This window comes from Callithrix jacchus, chromosome 2 (assembly GCF_049354715.1).
Source record: "Callithrix jacchus isolate 240 chromosome 2, calJac240_pri, whole genome shotgun sequence".
NCBI lineage: Eukaryota > Metazoa > Chordata > Mammalia > Primates > Cebidae > Callithrix > Callithrix jacchus.
This window is the reverse complement of record NC_133503.1, coordinates 114,410,750-114,427,753: the sequence shown is the minus strand read 5'-3', so window position 1 is coordinate 114,427,753 and position 17,004 is coordinate 114,410,750. Positions and strand designations below refer to the sequence as shown.

The window sequence follows — 17,004 nt, the reverse complement described above, 5'->3', positions numbered from 1 at the left end:
CCTTGGGAGGTAATATAAAAAGTTTAGCTTGAGAAAGAAGCTGAGAGCCAAATGGTCCTTCACATTCTCAGTCCCTTGTTTTCCCCAACAGTCATATGAAAAAATATTTTTTATTTTAACTGTTTAGAAAATGGCCAAAGAAATAAAATGCTAAAATAAGAAAAGGGAACATTTGAAAAATAAGACTAGAAAGGGAGATACACATGGAAAATGTTTAGAAAAATGATTAAAATTAGGGTGGTAAAGAATTTTTTTAAATAAAATAAGGTATATTTACAATTTCAAGTAAAAGAGGTCAGTAACTCAATGGAAATATTTATTTATTATAGGTGAGGAAAATTGTCTAGCTGTGATTTCTTCATGCAAACAGTGGATGCAAGAACAAGCAAGCCAAGCTTGGAGCAACTCATTGAGGAAATACACCTCCCTGATCTGCTGGAAGGTTCAGCAGGGTTCAATTCATCCTCCAGAGTGCTGTAAAAGTGTAAACTGCATCCAGAACCAAGTCCCCAAACAAAATGATCAATTTATTTAATTGATCATTTTGCTACATGCTAATATATAGATCCCCATACAAAGCTATTATTGAATACTTTGCTTTCCTTTTCCTTTTTCTTATTTTTTTAGATCATTTTGTTGCAGATATTTTTCCTTCTGGCTATCAGAAAGGAAGGCATGGGGTGTCTCAGAATATTCACAGCAGGAAACATGCTTACATTTATAAAGTGAGCAAGTTGTTATTGCTCCAGTCCCTGATTGAATGACTTCAGCTCTTCATTTGGACTAAAATTTTCCAGATTACTTTTAGTTCCTGATTCAATTTTGTTAGAAAAGTACAAAATTTATATATCAGAGTTTCTCACCCCCGGGAGTCTATGCAATCTTCTTTCCTGGGGTGTGGCCAAATCCTTTGCCTCATTTTCTGCATCCTTCCTGGGGCTACTGTCACTTTCTGAGGTGGACTTGGGACACAGAGCATCAAATGGTCTTGAAGAGCCACAGTTAACCTTCCAAACAGGCTAGCAAAATTTGCAAATCACCGTTGGCCATTTTTTCTCTCCATTGCATGGCTGCAACTCAGGTGTTTGCTTCTCAGAAGGAGACAAAGGAGGTGCAGACAGATGGTGCGTCACAGTAACTCAGGGATAGAAACAGATTTAGGAAGAACAAACTTCTTAACTTTTAACTTTTTAAGCTTCTTAACTTTTGCTTCTGTGTTTTGGTTTTCATTTTTCACAATATTTGTTTTATGGTTATTCATTTGAGGAACTAAGAGACATACCATTTTATACTTTAAGTGTACTTTATGTACAAATAACTGGAAAAAAATGGCCAAGCTTGTAATATTTTATTTCTAGTTAGATGCATAAATATGCAGACATTAAAATAGAGGAGTTAGAGATTATTACAACATCACTTTTGTTATACAAACATACCAAGGAAGATTAGAAGTAGTTGTTTTGTTTATTACTTTTTAATCAACTGATAAGCCTCAGTGGCAGCGGTTTTCAAAACACAGCATTTTTCTCATTTCTATAAAATGGATGAGGACAATAAGAGCTATATTAAATACTTATGCATAACAGTTAAATAAAATATTCATGATTTAAAAATGCCTTTCATATTGGGTATGTATCTTTAACTTCTTCAGTAAGGGCTTAATATTTATCTTGAAACACTTTGTAAGTTTCTGTCTCTTTTCTCTTCCTGTTGTGTACTTCCATGTTTTAGGTCCCTGCAAATATCCCTCTGGGTTAGAAGTTGCTTCCAGAATTCCTGGGGTGTCTGCCAGTTAACCCGTTTGATGTCTGCAGAGCATTGTTGGGAAGGCATTTGGCATTTTGAACTTGAGATCCTTGGCTGGTAAAGAAGTCCTTATTCGGTCTTGGAAGTAGGGTCTGGAGTAAGACATCAGTTTCCCCTTTAGAACCCTCCCATGAGTTGGGGTAAAGAAAGAGGGAAAAGAAATATTCTATTCTGAACAGGTTTTTGCTATCGGCCAGGATTTAATTACGGTACAAGGTGCGTGTAAAGAAACACCTTTAATCATGGAGTCCACTTTGAGGAAAGATTTATTGATTTTAAGTCAAGTGTAGGTAAAAGTTTGTATCCATCCAAATAATGGTATTATATGTCAAATTTGCCATATAAATATTGGATGTAATGTGTGATATACAACAGTTGATGCAGAATTCCATTACAATATAGTATTAATTCATTTATTTATTCAACAAATATGTATTGGGGATATCCTATAAGCCAGATACTGTGATAGATGATGAAGAACTCGTAAGCAGACACAATAGTCTACTTTTTCCATTTCTAATTTTAAAAATTATTTTACTTTTTGTAGGTACTTATTGCAAGACTTTATAATACAGTGTACTTTAATAATACAATGTTTCTGAATGTGCAATGTCAAGGGAAAGCAAGATAGTACATATTTTAAAAAATATTTCTTATGGTCGCTTCAATGAAACAAACATTATACATTGGTACATAATTTGCTATTTACCATTTTCCTGTCTGCTTTATCTGACAGATTAAAAAATTAATAAGAAGATTATTTAAAAGTTTAAATAATACAATAATTAAAATTGTTAGAAGAGAAATATTTTGTATTTTGTGAGCCAATATAGTTTGTCCAAATAGAAAAGATCTTAAGAAAAAGAGATCCCTTAAAACCTATTCAGAATTTTTTTCAGAAACACTAATAATTCTAGATCTATTGCCAATATTGTGAAGCATTGCTTCTTTTATGTTTGTTTTTTTTCCTCATATTTCTTTTAGCATAGTATTATCCAGAAGAAAGAGCTTCAGGACCTGCATTCAAAAACTTGGTTTAAGTCCAGAGTTTGCTCTTTGTGGTTGTGTAATTTTGGGAAGTCATATTTACCCTCTTTTGGCCTTGTTTCTTCATCTGTAAAAATGATACAATGGGACATCTTGAATAATTGTCAAAGTCCCTTCCAATTTTAACATTCTCTGGTTCTTTAATCTTCTGGATTTGAGGGTAGAATGTAGGCACATGGACATGAACATATGTTGAAATATGCTATTAAAAATATAAACAACCCAGAATTTTTGATTCAGCTGGAGTTATGAATTAGTTTTGGTTTGCTAATACCACAATATAGACTTCTGTACACTGCTAGATTTATACTTTACCGATTCATATTTTCCAAAGAAAAATGCATATGGATAAGTGAGGCATTTAAAATAAAGGTAGCATTTAATCACAGAAATTCAGGGCCATCCGAAACTATACATTCTGACATTGTCTTTGGCCAGAATAGGTACAGCCTAGACAATAAGCCTCTCAGATTAAGTCCCAAATCACCACTGTATCACAGCATCGCAGGCATCCTGTTGACTCAAGGCCCAGGATCCCAGCCTGCTCATTTAGTCTTTCCTGATCTCTTCCTAAGTTGAAAGCACTCTCTTACTTCTTTATGCTCCAGTTCACTTATTCAGTCTGGTATTAAAATTAACTACATACAACTCTTTCTTCTTTTTTCTTCAACTTTATGTTCAGGGCTACGTGTGCAGGATGTGGTTTTATTATACAGGTAAATGTGTGCCATGGTGGTTTCCTGCACACATCATCCCATCACCTAGGTATTAAGCCCAGCATCCATTAGCTATTCTTCCTGAAGCTCTCCTGACCCCACCCAGCAGGCCCCAGTGTGTTATGTTCCTGCATATGTGTCCATGTGTTCTCATCATTCAGCTCCCACTTATAAGTGAGAACATGTGGTGTTTAGTTTTCTCTTCCTGTGTTAGTTTGCTGAGGATAATGGCTTCCAACTCCATCCATGTCCCTGCAAAGGAATGATCTCATTCTTTTTTATGGCTGCATAGTATTCTATGGTGTATATGTACCACATTTTCTTTATTCAGTATATCATTGATGGGCATTTAGGTTGATTCTATGCCTTTGCTATTGGGAATAGTGCTGCAGTGAAGGTACGATCCATGTATCTTTATAATAGAATTATTTATATTTTGGATTTATCCTAGTAATGGGATTGCTAGGTCAAATGGTATTTCTGCCTCTAGGTTTTTGAGGAATCGCCACACGGTCTTCCACAATAGCTGAACTAACTTACACTTCTGCCAACAATGTAAAAACATTCCTTTTTCTCTGCAACCTTACCAGCATCTGTTGTTTTTTGACTTTTTTAATAATTGCCATTCTGACTGATGTGAGATGGTATCTCATTGCGGTTTTGATTTGTATTTCTCTATAAGTGATGTTGAGCTTTTTCTCATATGTTTATTGGCCACATTTGTGTCTTCTTTTGAGAAGTGTCTGTTCATGTCCTTTGCACACGTTTTAATGGGGTTATTTTTTCTTGTACATTTGTTTAAGTTTCTTGTAGACTCTGGATATTAGACCTTTGTTAGATGAATACACTGCAAAAGTTTTCTTCCATCCTGTAGGTTGTCTGTTCACTCAGAAGATAGTTTATTTTGCTGTACAGCTCTTTAGTTTAGTCATATCCCATTTGTCAATTTTTGCTTTTGTTGCAATTGCTTTTGGTGTTTTTGTCATGAAATCTTTGCCCATGCCTATATCCTAACTGGTATTACCTAGATTATCTTCAAGGGTTTTTATATTTTCAGTGTTACTTTGAAGTCTTTAATTCGTTTGAGTTAATTTTTGTATGTAGCATAAGGAAGGGGTCCTGTTTCAGTTTTCTGCATATGGCTAGCCAGCACTCCCAGCACCATTTATTAAATAGGGAGTCCTTTCTCCATTGCTTGTTTTTGTCAAGTTTGTTGAAGATCACAAGGTTGTAGGTGTGTGTTGTTATTTCTGAATTCTCTATTCTGTTTCACTGGTCTATGTATATGTTCTTGTACCAATGCCATGCTGTTTTGGTTACTGCACCCTTGTGGTATAGTTTGAAGTTGGGTAGCATGATTCTTCCAGGTTTGTTCTTTTTGCTTAGGATTTTCTTGGCTTTTGGGCTCTCTTTTGGTTTCATATGAATTTTAAAATGTTTTTTTCTCTAGATCTGTGAAGTATGCTAATGGTAGTTTAAATGGAAATTAATTGAATATATAAATTACTTGAAGCAGGATGGCCATTTTCAACATATTGATTCTTCCTATTCATGAGCATGGAATGTTTCTTCATTTGTTTATGTCCTCTCTGATTTCTTTGAGCAGTGGTTTATAGTTATCCTTGAAAAGGTCCTTCATTTACCATGTTAGCTGTATTCATAGATATTTTATTCTTTTTGGTAGCAATTGTAAATGGTAGTTTATTCATGATTTGGCTTTCTGCTTGCCTGTTGTTAGTATAAAGGAATGTTAATGATATTTGCATATTGATTTTATATTTTGAGACTTTGAAGTTGTTTATCTGCTTTTGGGCTGAAGACAATTGGGTTTTCTAGATACAGGATCATGTCATTTGCAAACAAAGATAATTTGACTTCCTCTCTTCCTGTATGAATGCCCCTTATTTCTTTCTCTTGCTTGATTGCCCTGGCCAGAACTTCCAATACTACATTGAATAGGAGTGATGAAAGAGGGCATCTTTGTCTTGTGTCAGTTTTCAAGAGGAATGCTTCCAGTTTTTGAACATTCAGTATGATATTGGCTGTGGGTTTGTCATGTATGACTCTTATTATTTTGAGGTATATTCTTTCAATACCTAGTTTATTGAGAGTTTTTAACATGAAGAGATACTGAATTTTATCAAAAGCTTTTTCTGCATCTATTGAGATAATTATGTGGTTTTTGTCTTTAGCTCTGTTTATATAATGAGTCACATTTATTGATTGTGTTCGTTGAACCAATCTTGCATCTGAGGATGAAGCCTACTTGATGGTGGTTGATAAGCTTTTTGATGTGCTGCTACATTTGGTTTGCCAGTATTTTGCTGAGGATTTTTGCACTGATCTTCATCAAGGATATTGGCCTGAAGCTTTATTTTTTTGTTGTATCTCTGCCATGTTTTGTTATCAGGATGGTGCTGACTTCATAGAATGAGTTAGGGAGGAGTCCCCTTTTTTTTTAAATTATTTGGAATAGTTTCAGTAGAAATGGTACCAGCGCTTATTTGTATATCTAGTAGAATTCAGCTGTGAATCTCTCTGGTCCTGGGCTTCATTTTGTTGGTAGGAGATTTATTACTGCCTCGATTTCAGAACTTGTTATTGGCCTGTTCAGGGATTCAATTGCTTCCTGTTTCAGTTCAGGAAGGTGTCTGTGTCCAGGAATTTATCCATTTTATCTAGATTTTCTAGTTTATGTGCATAGAGTTGTTTATTGATAGTTGTTTGTATTTCTGTGAGATCAGAGGTGACATCCCCCTTATCATTTCTGGTTGTGTTTATTTGATTCTTCTCTCTTTTCTTCTTTATTAGTCTAGCTAGAAGTCAATTTTATGAATTTTTTAAAAAATGGGTCCTGATTTGTTGATTTTTGAAGGGTTCTTCATGTCTCCTTCAGTTCAGCTCTCATCTTGGTTATTTCTTGTCTTCTACAGCTTTGGGGTTTGTTTTCTCTTGGTTCTCTAGTTCTTTTAGCTGTGATGTTAGGCTGTTAACTTGAGACCTTTCTAGCTTTTTGATGTGGGCATTTATTGCTATAAATTTTCCTCTTAACACGCTTTCCTTGTATCCCAGAAATTCTGGTACATTGTCTCTTTGTTCTCATTAGTTTCAAAGAACTTTGTGTTTTCTGCCTTAATTCCATTGTTTACCCAGGAGTCATTCAGTAGCAGGAACAACTCCCTCTTGCTCAATGGTTTGTAGGCTCCCTGAGAAAAGGACTGTGACTTGTTAATCTTTGTATTTCCCCAAGTGCCTTGCACAAAGTGGTCACTCAGTAATTTTTGTTGAAGTAAATAATTGAGTACCCAAGGCTACTGAACTTAAAAACAACTACCTAAGTATTGTGTTTTAGCTCTTCAAGTCCTAGTGCAAGAATAGAACTTTCAGGGCATACTGAAAACTGACTGCAGTGATGGTAGAATGACTACCTGTGAGCAGTTCCATCTCTACTGAGCTGTGGGAATCTTAGCAGCTTAGTTAAGCTGAAAATAAATATTTGCCTGGTATTCTGGGGAGGGGACTTCACATGCCTTTGTAGTTACCCAAGGGATGGCATCACCTTTGGTCAGCCCACTCAGTGAGCAATGACCCCACCTGTGACTACCATATTCTCCCACAGTGCCTGGCTACGGGTCCTATTATTTTATTACATCATTAACTACTTGCTGTCTATATAGGTCTAAGCCTTTATATTACACAAAATGTTGCTCACCTGAAGAGACACTAGATACAAAAGCATCTATAGAAATATTACATTATAGGAAGATTATACAAAGATTATCAATAAAAATATTTAGTAGTAAAATATACTGTTTTCTGTCTTTTTTGCAATCCCGTTCTTCTGAGTTAAAATTATTTTTAATTTTTTCAAATAGATCTTTCCATAAATCTGATAATATGTTTATATTGTTATTTCTTGATTAGTCAACTTTAAATGTGATTTATTTTCTTCTCTAAATGTTGTGGATTTAACCTATTGAAACACTACTAAACTTTTCTCCCATTCTTTCTCCCAATGTTTGATGTTATATTATTAATTTTAGTTTTCCTTTGTTTTTGGTTGTGACTTTTTCTATATCTGTGATAACTGTATATCTGATTTCTTGTTTCCTCAACTTTAGGTCTATCTGTTGAGTGAATACTGTGTACGATGGTAATAATAAAACCTGTATCATTCCCTCCCCGCTTTAATATCCATCAGCTATACCTTTTCTTTCACATTTAACATTTTGTTCTGAAAATGTTATTAAATTTTCTATAATTTATTTTTAAAGCCTATGAAGTTTGTTTTTTACCCCCAAAAGTGTATAAGTATTAAGTACTGTGGAATTGAATAAGTTGCTAGATTATACTTTTTTTCATGGTTTTCATGTTATAACACTGATAGTGTTTTTATAATCAGTCAAATAAATTATCTATTTTTATACTTTTTAAAAGGTATATCACATTTTGATTGCTTCATATTTAGAATTTTTGTTTTTGTATACTAAATTTTAATTGTGGGTTTTAATTGCCATTTCTTTTTCTTGTTGAATGAAGAAACATAGCTTCTTCACTCTATCACTGAAATGTTTCAGATTTGTGCTCATTTTCTCAGTTAAAGACACAGTATGTTTTATCAACAATCTTCTCAGAGCCTGTTGATTTTCTATTTTAATTTGAATGTTGCTTCTATGTCTGCTATGAACCATCACTCTGGGATTTCTTTTTATTTTCTTTTTGGTTTTATTCCACAGTTTCCTATATCCCATATCTTCATCTTTCTTGGTTTTTGCCTTCACTCTGTTGAAGTATGTTTGCAAGTAATTTCATCAGAGAAGATTTGGTGAGAAGGAGGGCTAGGTGGATAATGGTCCTTTTTCTTTGTACCTGAAAATGATTTTGCTTGTTCTCACATTTGATTGTTATTTGGCTGGGAATATGCTTCCTGGTTCAAAATACTTTCCCCTCAGACCACTGATGACATTGCTCCAGTGGACTTTTGTCTTTATTCATCAATATATGTCTAAATACCAATTCCTTTAAATTCATCCTGCTGAGCAAATATTCAGTGGCCTTTTCAGTTTGATAGCTTCTGTCTTCCTTCAGCTTTGAGACATTTTCTTCCTTACTTCAAAAAAAGTGATTTACTTTCCTCTATTTTCTCTATTTGCTTTCTAGAACCCCAATTGATTGAGCATTGAACTTTGTAGATTGATACTTTAAGACTCTTATCTTCTCTGTCATCTGTTTCATCTTTTTGTGTTTCCATTCCATGTTCGAAGGCACTTTTTATTTCACCACTTTTCTATAAATTTTTGATTTTTGCATTGGAAAAAAACTTTTAACACCTGGTTTTTATGCTCTGTCACATTTTTATAGATTCATGTTTTTGTTTATAAGGTTACAACATTATTTAAAAACTCATACAGAGTCAAGTTAGAATTTTTTGAAAAGTCGTTTCCTGTTCTTGCATGTCTACTGTATTCTCCTGGGTCAACTGCTCTGGTTTTTATCTTTATCTTTCTCTTTAATGCCATTGGTGTTTCTCATATGTCTGGTAGTCCTTGCTTATCAGTTGTTGTTTTAGAATAAATGTTTAGATTGATTATTTCAAGTTGGGGGTATTGGTTTTCTTGGCTGCTTGATCAGTACTTTCTTTCTCCTGGTTGCTCTGCCCTGAATTGAAGATTCTTTGTATGCAGGAAGGGCTTAGTATGCAGGATTTGCATTAGAGGATTGAGGGGTGGCCAGGGTGGGCTGGGGAACCAGGGCTCTCTCTAGTAGCCTGTACTTTTTTCAGGCAGCTCACTCAGTATCTTTAGGTGCCTGTGCTGGTTTTGTCCTGCAAGGTGAATGCTGGGCTTCCTTTTATTCTGCATCCAAAGTCCTGGGGTGTGCTGAGTGTGTGTGGGTGGGGGAGGGGGGTCAGAAAGTGGAGGTTCTTTACTGAAGGACATTCAATGACACCCTGTCTTCACTGTCCTCTACTCTGCCTGCTCACTCCATGCCATGAACCTTCCATAGAGTTCCCACTGGAGAATTAGGTGCATCTTTGCAGTGGCCCCTTCTGCTGTCTTTGCTGCAGCCTCCCATACTCCATTTCACATGTCCACAGGATTCTATCTGCATTCTGTCCCTTGGTATTTGTTGATTCATCTTTCTTCTTTTTGCTGTTAAGGCCTCATTCCCCTTTGAATTTCTTTATTGTCTTTTTGCGGCAACCTGTGTCCTCAGCTCACTGTCTTTTAAAATTTATTTTTGGCAGTGTGATCCTTCATAAGTTTATTTTTTTATTCTTAATTTTTAAATAATTTCAGCCTTTTTTTAGATTCAGGGGTTACATGTGCAGGTTTGTTACCTGAGTATATTGCATGATGCCGAGGTTCAGGGTACAGATGATCCTGTCATCCAGGTACTGAGCAGGATACCTAATAGTTTTTCAACCCTGTCCCTTCCTTCCTCTCTCCTCTAGTAGTCCCCAGTGTCTATTGTTGCTATCTTTATGTCAACGAGTACCCAACAGTGAGCTCCCACTTTTAAATGACAATATGCGGTATTTGGTTTTCTGTTCCTATATTAATTTGCTTAGGATTATGGCCTCCAGCTGCAACCATGTTGTTACAAAGGAAATGATTTCATTCATTTTTATGGCTGCACAATATTTCATGGAGCTCACCATGTTGAACTGGAACTCCTTTTCCATCCTTGTGCTGTGGGATGCTGGCTCCCAGTTTGCTGAGTACTTTCAGCAAATGCTAAAGGAAATGATTCTTGGCAAAGAGGAATGGTACTCTACAAGTCTGTAAGAAATTGTACCCTCTGTATCTCAGCATAAGCAGAAAAACTATGGCCTGAGGCGGTTTTGACTATATGTCCCAATATTAACAGACATTTGAGGCTACTTATATGCCAGGCACTGTTCTAAGTACTTTACGTAAATTAATTCATTCAGTCCTAACAACAGTAAAAAGAAAGTGCTGTAATTGTCCCCATTTTACAGATGAGTAAAAAGATGATGAATGACTTGTCTAAAATGTTAAATGACTCATAAGTAAAATAGCCAAGATTGAAATTGCATCTCCAGAGACTGAACTTTTAGCCTTTCTGCCACATTGCCTCCCAAAATTGTGTCGTTAGAAAATAAACTGTGAGGATATAATAAAGATGGAGCATCAAATAATAGCTGATAGAATTTTTAAACAATAAAGAGATTTTAAGAAGAGTCAAAAATGAATATAATTTTATGGTGATAAGAACAGCTGAATTATGAAATTCTGAATACATGATTAAAAATATTTTCAATGGGACAATAAATGGGAAAGTTGGTAAAGAACCCAGCATATTTTTGCTACAAGTTGTCTGATAAGGCTGGAGGGCCTTTAGGTAAATTATAGATGAGAAAACATGTAACTAAGGAGAACATGAGGGAATAGAGTGAGACTTTCAAGAGAGTTGAGGCCAAGGATTAGCTGAGGCTCACAAAAACCACTAGAGACAGCAGCAGCAATTTTTATAGCTATTTTCAGAACAATAGATAGATGAAAATTATAGGTCCAATGCTTGAGAATGATGGTATCATGTTAAAAGAAAACATTGCACTTCTGCTTTTCCTCTGTCTATACCAAGAATAATGATTGTTAAGCTGACAACATGGAAAGATTAATGCATTAAGATGTCTTTACAGCCATGATAAGAGAAGGTTAACAATAACTTAAATATTTTAGATGAATTCAAATCCCTAGGCCCAGACAAATCACATTTTAGGAATAAACAATTTCATTAGGATAAATGTAAAGCAATCATATCCTTTTGAGAAATTTTGTAGAACAGAGGGAAAATTCAAAAGAATGGAGAAAGGTACATATGACCCCAATTTTCAAAAGGAAGGATGTGATAGATTGCATTAACTGCTTAAAGTATTCGCTACTTTTTTCTGCAGGCACCTTTTAGTGGGGCCTCTTTGTACAGGAAGATTATACTTCCTACTCCATCAATGTCAGACTTGGCCATGTGTCTTGCTACAGCCAATGGAATGTGAGGAGTGACATTCCAAGCAAGAGCTACTTCCAAACAAAGCCCTTAAGAACCACTGTATTTCTGCCATCTCTCTTCTTCCTCTGCCACAAGACCAGTGACATATTCCACATAGGGGCTGCTTCTTCAGCCTGGGTTCTGGAATGAATGTGGCATTGATTAGAGCCAATGCACAATGGATACACGTCACAATGAGAGATACATGTTTGTCATAAGCCACTGAGATTTTTAGGGTTGTTTATTAACAGCACATTGTAGCCTACTGTAACTCTTATAGGACGTAAATAGTAGATTCTGAAAATTACTAACTAATAATCTTAATGTTGATTTCTAGTAAATAAAAAGTAGTACATGTTTAATCAGAAAATCTGAGAGCTTATGGAAAAATTGTTATTGTCAATATAGACTAAGCATAGGTCAAACTACTGTTATTCCTTTCTCCTTTTTTTTTTTTTTTTTTTGGTAACATTCTTAGAGGTCTGTGGAATGTTATAGATGCAGTGAAGTGTGTTTTAAATGATGTATTTGAAAAAAAATGCTTCAAATTATCTTTTAATGTAAATTAATGTAGATTTAGTATGACATTTATTGTGACCATTTGTATCATGTCCTGATGGGAACTGTAGAGATTTTAAATGTAATATATATGAGACTCTAGGTAGGTGATTTCATAACTGAATAAACAAGGTACTGGAAGGAAACCTGTAGGAAATAATCCTTTTGTTTTAACCTGCTCAAAAATATGTTATCAATTATTTGAATGGCAACATTGATGTTATATTTATCAAGTTTATATATGATCCATTACATAAGATAGTCTTTGGAGAAGAGATTCAATGTGTTAATTGGCAATATTCAAAATGATTATGATCTCTCGAGAAGATACCAAAATAAATCTGATGTAATTTGTAACTTGAGGTTGCATAGCTTGAATAAATGTGTGACGTGAAGTTGTATTTTTAAATAACAGCGGGATTGGAAGAAGTAGATCTGCTTGTTGGAATTCAGGTAAAGCCAGATCATTGCATTGGTTCTAACATCAAAATAACATCAACGTGATGTTGCTTCTTTAAAAGTGAAAGTGATTTTTAGCTATATTAATAGATGTTTGCATCTGGATGAAGGATTATTATGTATTAGTATTATGTCCAGTTCTGGGTACTACTTTTTAACAGAAATATTGATAAAACCCAAGGGTGTTGGAGTCAATTTATTGGATTAATTATTTTTTTAGGAAGAAAGAGGAAAAGTAGAGTTAAGCAGGTTGATCAAGCATGTCTAAACCTAAAGCAAAGGACACTGGCCCAAGACGAGAAAAAGAGGGGCAGAGGATAAGAATTGCAGATGTGCTCATACCTAAACGAAAGACCATGCTAAGCATTAATAGATTGAGATCTCCCTGGCTGCTTTAACACACCTGACTAGACTCCTGCTCTTTTAACCCCGTTCCCTGATATTAAGTTATACATACATAGAAGAGACACACTGAGTAAATGCACATCAGGAAAGTACTTTCTAAACCTGAATAATCATTGAAATCATTTGAGGAGCTTTTAAAAATGCAGATTCGGAGACTCACCTTCGACCTACCAAACCATAATTTCTGGTGATGGACCCTGGGAATCTGCATTTTTTTAAAAAACAGGTGATTTTAATGATTTAAGATTCTAATAATTTGTGAACCACAGTATCTTATGACATGATGGGTGTTCAAGAGGCAGAGGTAAAATTAGAGAACATTGGTATATCAGAGAAGGAAACACAACTAGGGCACTGGTTCCCAGATTTTGGTCTTCAAGGATGAGTACAATTCTAAAAGAAATAGAAGCTCATCAGATAGGATTTCTGATGTTTTATTATGAAAAACAAACTAGCAAACTATCTTTTATCCTTATAGGTTTTTCTTTCTTTTTTTTTTTTTTTTTGAGATGGAGTTTCACCCTGTCACCCAGGTTGGAGTGCAATGGCACAATCTCAGCTCACTGCAATCTCTGCCTCCTGGGTTCAAGCAATTATCCTGCTTCAGCCTCCTGAGTTGCTAGGATTACAGGCATGCGCCACCACAGCTGGCTAATTTTTTGTATTTTAGTAGATACAGGGTTTCAGCATGTTGGCCAGGCTGGTCTCAAACTTCTGACCTTGTGATTAGCTTACCTTGGCCTCCCAAAGCACTGGGATTACAGGCATGAGCCACCACAGCTGGCCCCTATGGTTTCATTTTTTAAAAAAAAGAAATTAAATTTAAAAAGAGACTGGAGCAGGACATGACATAGGAAGTACAATCTTTTAGATTGAATAAACTTAGTCATATTCTTATTTTTCTCATTTCACCATGAACTGGTGACAATTTCTTCACATTGTGGCATCATTTGGCATTCAGCATTTGAGGACCATAGTGTAGGGTGCATGCCAGTCCATTGCTGTGCAGGGCCAAGTGGCCCATGAACTGGTTAAGGAACCTAGTTCTGGCAGTGCTGGAGAGGAAAGCCTGGGAGAGAATGCATGGGTAGTGCAGTAATATGCAGACATACCTTGGATGATAAAAGATTTGTGAGCAATTGTGGAAACCAGCTGTTTAGCTGTAGAGAGAAAGACTTGTGGGGAACCTGAAAGCTGTATTAAAACATGAAAGGCTTTCATACATACTAATTCTTGTTATTCAAGAGGGCAGAACTAGACTCATTCGAAGAAGTTGCTGGCAGACCCATTTCAGTTTAATATAAACAAAAGCTTTTGACAATCAGACTTTTTCAATAAAGGTTAACAAAGTAGATAGAGATGTGATTACCCTCCTCTGGAAGAGCCCCACACACTTCTGAGTCACAATTCATTAGAAATGTGGATGAAGGAATTCTTGACTGAGTTGGAGGTTGGAATTAAATCACTGTTTCCTAACCCTGGCAAGGCTTATTAAGACTTTGGAAGCCTTTTAAACAAATACTGATTCCCGAACCTCAACTTAGATCTGCAGGAGCAGCATCTCCATGGACAGGACTCAGGAATCTGTATGTCCAATGAGTCTTAGGAAATTCTGTTAAATTGTCTGTAGCCTTGGAAAACAAACAGAGGGAACTGCAAAATCTTGAATTATCTGTAAAGACAGATTCTACAAAATTCATAAAGAGATAGCAACTTGTTATGGCATCAATATTTGAATATCTACTCAATATAGCATTTTATTATTGGTTACTTAAAAGCCATATTTGAAACAACCAGTTACTGAACATAACACAAACTGAAAGCATTTGATTGTCGTAAAGCAAGGTTTACTTTGAGCTTGATAGAGGACTTAGCCCCACATGATGAAAAGGAGTCATGACCTAATTATGAAATGTGGATGTGCAAATTGCTAAACAGCTGACATGTTCATGCCAAAATTTTTTATTTACAAAATCAGTAACTCATTCTTTCCAGTCTCAAATCACATATTGTTTAATATGGCATTATATATAGGTTTCTTCTTATGAAAGATAATTTTTATTGGGTCCTTTGTTATTTTGAAATAATTTTTCATTTTCATATATTTTCATTCTGTTACATTCAGTAGTTAGAGTGACTTTCCTAGTAATTGAATTAATAGGGCAGAATGGAAGCATAGCTCAGTGTTCCTCTGATAGACTAGTTTTCAGAGTCTGCAGTTTTGAACTGGACAGTTGTCTTCATTAAGTTTCTATTCCAAACTCTGTGTAGATTGTCCGAAAGGTTTTCAACCATTAATGGAAGGCTGGGATCTGAATTACGGGAATAAGAAACTAGACAGAAGCCATCAATCAATTGAATATCCAGATCATTGCTTAACATTTTTTGAATTTCTAACCACAGAGAAAAATTGTCCTAATACCTTTTCAGCCATTCAACCCTTTTGAAGTATAGTCTCATAAACACATTTTTCTTTTCTTCTTTTTGCAACTGGGTTCTGTTTGCTTATTATTTATTTACTTATTCAACAGATACCTAATAGGAGCTTACTTTATGCCAGGCACAAAATGCTAAGTGCTGAGTAAATAAGATCCGTGATTTCATGTATGTTCTAATAAGGGGAAAATGATACTAAACTTGCAAATAATACATAAGAATTTTAGTTAGTGACAGATAATTATTAGGGGAGTCTTTTTTAGATGGGATAATTTGAAAAAGGTAGTAATATTGAGCCAGGACTTGAGCACTGGGACCAGTTGTGAGGAATAAAGAGCCAGTGCAAAGGCCCTGAGGCAGGAACCAGCTGAGGATTGAAAGGCCAGTGTAGCACCATTACAATAAAAAAGTGGAGGTACAAGATGAGGTCAAAAAGAAGGTAAGGGTCAGATAATGCAGGGTCCTACAGGTCATGGTAGAAATTTGAATTTCTTCTAAATGTGATATGTTCTAATCAGGGAGTGATATACCTTTTTATCTTATGAAAATAACTCAGGCTCTGTGTAGAGAAGGGAGCACGATCAGGGAAGAGTGGAATGCCAAAGAGCAGCTGGCAGGCTGTTGCATTAGTTCAGTCTAGGGATGATGATGACTGCTTGTTAGAGTAATGCTTTTGACTTAAGGGATGAGATGAAAATCGTGAATATGCCTCTTTTAACAGACATTCTCAATTAAGAAGGCCACAAATATGACTCTTACAAAATGATTCTTGAACTTGTATTTTTTGGCCTTTATGTGCACATGTTCAGCACTTTCATTAGTTTCATTTCTCCCTGCTGTTAGGCCACTGCCTCCTTCAGCTGAGAACCACAGGGTTAGGTACTAGGTCAGGGCAACTTGGTCTATATCAGGCTAGAGGCATCTGTCCCAGTTCAAGTCCAGAGAGCTACCCTTGCTTGTTTCTGCCATTCCTTTCTTTTTTTTCCACAGCCTTCTCTTTCCCAGTTTCTCCTGCTTAATTTTCTGTCCTGAGTGGAACACAGACTCCCAACTTCTCCCCTACTCAGCTGTCTACTCTGAAAAACACCCAGATGCCAGTTTTCATGCTGCTTTTCCAAGGGGTTTATTTTTGTTCATAGAGGAATACAGAGATGAATACAAATTTTAAAAAATATAGAAGACTCCTCAATTTATTTCACCTGATGAAGGCAAAGTGGGGAAGTCACCTCTTTTTTTCATTAAACCTTAAGTACAGCTGCAAGGGGTTGGACAGATTTTTAATACTTCTTTTTTAAAGTAAGTCATATGTTGACATGACTGTTGACAAGAATATAATAAAACCTAACATTTACTGAGCGATTGCTATGTGCCAAGCACTATTGTAGATGTCTTCAAACTGAGGCATGTCCTATTGCTACCCCTTCACAGATGAGAAAACTGAGGCACACGGATATTAAGTAATTGTCTCCAGGTGAGGGGCCAACCTGGACAGTTTTTGATGTGTATGTGACAGAGTCTTGCTTTGTCACCCAGGCTGGAGTACAATGGCAGGATCACAGCTCAC

General features: G+C 35.7%; 1 long non-coding RNA gene across 1 annotated transcript in view; it reads left to right on the top strand.

Annotated features, from left to right (window-relative positions):
- Window positions 1-1,613, top strand: part of LOC118151460 (uncharacterized) — a 53,780-nt gene extending 52,167 nt beyond the window's left edge. Inside the window, exon 3 of the long non-coding RNA XR_004739789.3 lies at window positions 330-1,613. This is a non-coding gene — a long non-coding RNA (uncharacterized LOC118151460). The remainder of the gene's footprint in view (window positions 1-329) is intronic.
- The last annotated feature ends 15,391 nt before the right edge of the window (window positions 1,614-17,004 follow it).